The following is a 6,000-nucleotide window of genomic DNA, read 5'->3' on the forward strand; positions in this document are numbered from 1 at the left end:
TATCTCCTAAAATAAATCACCGATTACAATAAAATTGTGACACATATGCGAGTGTTTTATATATTTAATTTTTATAATTCAAAACTTATACAAAGATTATTTTAAAAACTCTGCCACCGTCATTTGGTAATTTAGATAGTTTTGATTGGATTATTGTTTTTCATATTATTTTTGACATCTCATCAAAGATGAAGAAGAATATGGTTTTTGTGATAACTCTACACACGTGTAACATTCACCAATTTTACCCATTATTGACAACCTCAAATTCTTACCCCGTAAATTCCCAGACTTCCATATTCTTCTTCATCTGTGATAAACTATCAAAAAAATAATATGAAAAAAACTCCTATAATTGGAGAAAATCCAGATTTGTGAACAAGTATTTGGACACACTCAAAATGTTGTATTGTTGTTTCGCATGCTTGTAATATTTCCATTGCTTCACAAGTATTAAGAAGTTATTTCAGTGTAGAAAAACGTATTTTTAATTGCCTTTATTTTCCACCAAACCAGACTCTATGGTCCCTCTTCACTTATTTGTATAAAACTATCACAATATCATACCCAAAATTGGCATTTAATTTTTTTGTGACTCCTAAATTGTTTTATCGTGCACACACGTATGTTTTATAGTATTATAATAATTACCTTTATCGATGATCGTGACCTAGTGTAGTGCGGTGACCTAGTTGGGTCCAGTCGGAGCACTTTCTCAACCTGCCTGACCGCTCCGACCGGTAATGACCGACTCGTCGGTACATCGTCCCCTCAGAATGTGGGTACGCTCTTACCCGAGGCGGAAATGCGAAATTTCACTCAGTCAAATTACTAATTTTGTCCCTCATCTGCTGTAAGTATACCGTACAACCCCTCATCAACTGTATTTTAATATAATTTATATTTGAAGCAAAAACTTCGTGTTTTTCCTTTTTATAATTAAAATACAACTTTATTTTAAAATCACTATAAATATTTTTTATAACTTAATTATAATGAATACCAGTTTCAAAACCTACAGCTTGTTTTTTAACACTGATTAATACAAGAACATTTTTTTTGTCCGTTAGGCAAAAAAGCTTGGGTAGATCACAAGTGGCTTTATTTTTTGCGTTGATTAGCAGTTACAGCCAAAAGGGATCAGGGATGTTGAGTGATTGGAAATATGTATATTTAATAATGGACTTTTTGAAAAATTATAAACTTTTGAATAAATCAGTTGTTAATTATTATTAATTGCTATTTCAATAACTTATATTTTTAAGTAATGTAATTTAAGTCCTCTGTTGCATGTTTGTAATACATTTAGTCCTTTATTTTTATAAAATGTGTGATTGTTTTCTATTAAGTGATTGACAAATTCTGATATATTTTTATTTCTAAGACATCTAGTATCCTCTTTACATCGGATGTTAATATGTTAACAATTTTCAAAAATAGTCGAAAACCTCAAAGTTAGCCTTTAATTCGATGAATAATAAATTTATTTCATTTTCGTTTTCAAACAAATTTTTACGTTACCTACTTCGTTTACAAAATATATTTGAAATTTTAATCTCATGTTTAAAATAAAAGGTTTAAATTAATTAAATTAATTGCAGCAATTGAATTTGTAAGCTTTGATAAATAGGAACAAAAATTGGCGATAAATATAATGACAAAAAAATATTTCAATTTCAATATCGTCATTTTGCCTCCTTTCATTTCCTACATTTTATATCTCTCCTATCTGTACTTTCATCTCAATATATTCCTCATACAAGCGAACAACCTTTACGATTTAGATCATTCCACCAACACTGGTTTAAATCTAAAATGGTAATGCCGTTCTCTCGCTGATCTGCGCTCTTATATTGCTGTTCCGCGTCCTACTTCAAATGGATCAATGGTCGAGTGGATGAACTCAAAATAAACACAGTGAAACTCATCGGCTGTCGATGTTTTTTGCCATCATACTTTTTACAGCACTTTTTTGGTATTGATTTCACTAACTAAACTAGCATTTTCTGTAGTTTTGTTCACAAGTTTTTATAAGTCTGATATATAATGTCATTGTTTTTAATGAAATATTCTAATTTCACAGTGAAAAATATTTAAATAACAGAAAAAGATCTTGCATCCGGTTATTCACACGTAAGTAGATATTTTGTATACGAGTAGTTTTAAATGTAAATATTCTGTTGAGAAAATATAAATTAAATTATAAAAAATGTTTAAGTATATTGACATCATATTGTCGTTCAAGTGTTCAAAAAATGGGATAATATTTTCATGGATTCGGCAATAATTTGTGATAGTCATAAAAAAATCGTTTTTTGATTCGGCGGTCACTTTGTGGGTTTTAATTATCCATTTTTATTGATGCTTTACATGGTCAATACCACTTTGTCGTTTATCAATTAAAAAGTTGTTTACCAAGTAAAATTTAAACTACAAAAATGAAAAAAAAATGGTCGAAATTCGTTGCATTTAAGTTAGCCTATTCCGATATTCGCTGAGCAAAACTAGAGTACCTCCAGAGATTTCTACTGATTTCTCCAAAAAATATGAAAAAATGCATTTCTGGCATTTACAAGTCAAACAATTTGTTATATTTATTGATTTGGCGTTTAATTTGTAGAACTCTATTTTAATTTATTTATTAATTTTAAATCAAACACAGATTTTTTGAGTCTACTAAGTTAGTAGACTCAAAAAATCTGTGTTTGATTTAAAATTAAAACATAAATCTGTTACATGATGGCAAAATTATCGTTTCCTCAGACATCACACTTTACTACATAACACATTAAAAATTATTAAAAACAACCCTTTTTACCACAAATTAAATGCCGAAACAATAAATAAAATTACACATTTAAAACAACAAAAAAGCTAACATTTGCATTTATTTTTATATGGATTACCCTTGATTGGTATCTACAGCAAAGAACTGATTCTTCACCTTGCTTTCGTAAAATAAACGTTTTAAATAAATATTGTACTTTAACGCAGTGTCTATGTGCAATTAGATGTAGATAAGAAACATTGAAATATTTATATCGGTAAAGTATCTAAAATAAAGTATTATAAAACTGTAAATTCGTGAAAAGTACGTTTTTAAGGACGATGGGTAGAAACACGTAGGACCTGGTCCTTTGAAGGATATTGGTCAGCAATTGGTCATTGGGGAGCCCTTTTGAAACACTTCAATTGTTATTACAGCGGTTCATCTCAATAAGTTGTGGGTTCGAAGTAGTTATGTATAACTATTCAGGAGTGATCCAGGCTATTTTAATGTTTATTTTAGAAAAAATCGTTCCTACGTTTTTAAACATCTTATTTTCCAAAAAAATGCAATTACAATAGAAATCCAGGCTACTCAAAATAAAACAACATACATACGAGTATTTCAATAGTCAGAAATGGTTCATTTAATAAAAATATTGATAACACACGTTTTTGCGTCGTATCGTAATTATAATAGAAATTCAGGATGTTTTTAATAAATTAGTAAATGTTAACGCGCAACGTGTCCAGTTCTTTGGACACGTTGCGCGTGGCAACGAGGATAGCCTGGAACGCCTAGTTGTGATCGGTAGCCTGGAGGGAAAGAGAGGGAGAGGAAGATCCCCCACACGATGGACCGATCAAATTAAGGCAGCAGCAGGCACCTCAGTGGTTGGAGCGCTACGTGCAGCGCAGTCAAGGGATAACTGGAGAAGAGTCATTGCTTCTGCAAGGGTCACAACCCTCAGCAATGAGGATTAAGACGGAGAAGAAGTAAATGTTATATTAAATAATAATTAAATTATTTTTATTTACAAAATACAGAGACACACTGTTTTTTCACTTTTAAGCATCGTTTATTAGAAAATTATTAGAATGGTGAATGTTACACATACATAAAGTGATCACTTTAATTAGCCTATGGCGGGTTGTAATCTCTGTAAATATCCAGACTTGCGTATTTGTATTCATATTTGTTGAGATGTCAAAATGTAAAGAGATTATATTTAAATAAGTTTGTTCCTTTTATATTGTCTTGAGATCTCAATTTTAGGCGAACGATTAATCATCTTGCAGTGTTGTATAATGCAGTGAGTGCTTTATGCACCATTGAGTTAGGATAAGGGTCGGAGAATAAGTAAGGTGACTGTTTTATTCGATGCTAAACTCCATTCAAAATAAATATATTCATTTGAATGCGAGTGCTTAAAACATTTCAATTAAGAATGATTTCCATTTAAAATATAACCAATTGAAAAATAATTAAACGCTTTTCACAAAATTTCTTTTTTCATTGAACCGAAAATAAAGTATCTCAGATGAATGCATTTTCTCAAACTTATCCGCATTTTGTTACTCATTCTCTTCTTGCTTTTACTGAGAGAAAGTTCTAGCTTAAATAAGTAGGTAGGTACGCATATAAATATTTATGTATTCCATATATTCTTGATGGAATGTAAAGCTGAACAAGGGATAATTGAAAAGATTGAGAAGAGTTCTTTAAGATGGACATGTGGCCGGAGATTAAAACGAAGACAGCCAAAAAATTTTGGTACGATCAGAATAATCAAAACTCAAATCTGGTGACGTCAAAAGTCTGCGTAATCGGAGGACATATCGCTCACTCCTTTCAAGAACGTCATAAATCAAAAATCGTCAATTTTCAGTTGTGCATGTTTTTAGAATGCCCAGAAAATGTACTTTATCCCAGAAAAAGAGGCAAATTTTTAACTTAATATTTACCCGCTATAGGGCAGAAAGTGTTTTGCATTTTGAAAAAAAGGTATTGTGATTAATTATTTTTTTAAATATACTTAATATTTTTTGAATGAAGAAAAAACCTTCAGGTTTTACCTAAAAAGATCTGTTGCACAGTAAAAAGTTCAATAAGTGGCTAGTAATTTATTTCAATACGTCGCATTATATTTTTTAACTTTAAAAACTTTCTCCTGAAAAATCAAGTCTTTTTTTAATTTTTGACGTTCTTGAAAGGAGTGAGCGATATATTACTAGATGTATGGATGTGAAGGAACCTAATAGTGTATGCCAGGACAGAAGAATGTGGCATTCCATCCTCTCTGTCTACCCCTGTGGAAAAGCCGCATGATAGTAGTAGTATTAGTAGTACTCATTGTATATTCTTGATATTTCGCTTTGATTTATCGAGGGTGATTAATGTATAGTATTTTTAAAACATTTCTCAAATTTATTTTATTGCACTCAATCTCTGAATTTAACCCTCAAGAGCCATATATCTCAATCTTTTAGATATAAAAACAGCATCATTTATACGGACAGAATATGGAAGTCTGGGCATTCACATGGGTAACGACCACAGAAGGTTGCATTAAGGGTAGAATTCTCCCATAAGACAAAAGCCATTTATTTCACGAATGTTTATTTTCTTGACCACTAAATAAAATTCTAAAATTCCTGTCAATAATAAGAAATACGTTTAACGTTCACCCAACAACATTTATCAATACTTTTGATAGATATTATCTTAGACAGGTGACGTAGCGTAGTTGGGTAGATGTTCGACTATAAAATAAAGAAAGATATATATTTTTTTTAATCTGCTATTCATATATTTTTCATATTTTTACTTGCAGACAAGCTTTTAAAAATAAAGTATTAGCCAATAATTCCATACGAAAAATATATATTTCATATTATTTTTTGACATTTCATTAAAGATGAAGAAGAATATGGAAGTCTGGGCATTTACAGGGCTGACGACCGTAATAGGCTGGTTCAAGTGATCACTTTACCCACATGTAACATGATAAAAAAAAAATATATGAAAATAACTCCCGTAATAAGAGATAATCCAGATTTTGTGAACAAGATCTAGACACACTCAAAATGTTGTACATTTTAATAACTAACATTGTGTAAAAAGGTAAATCGTCTAACTAAAAAGTAATGTTGTTCATCAATTCGGTTTTCGCAATGTGGTATGATATGATTTAATGATAAATAAAACCCTTTATCAATTAAAATATATATATT

Source organism: Brachycentrus maculatus, unplaced genomic scaffold (genome assembly GCF_059751285.1).
Source record: "Brachycentrus maculatus isolate JH-2025_06_01 unplaced genomic scaffold, ASM5975128v1 h1tg000102l, whole genome shotgun sequence".
In the NCBI taxonomy this organism is placed as follows: Eukaryota; Metazoa; Arthropoda; class Insecta; order Trichoptera; family Brachycentridae; genus Brachycentrus; species Brachycentrus maculatus.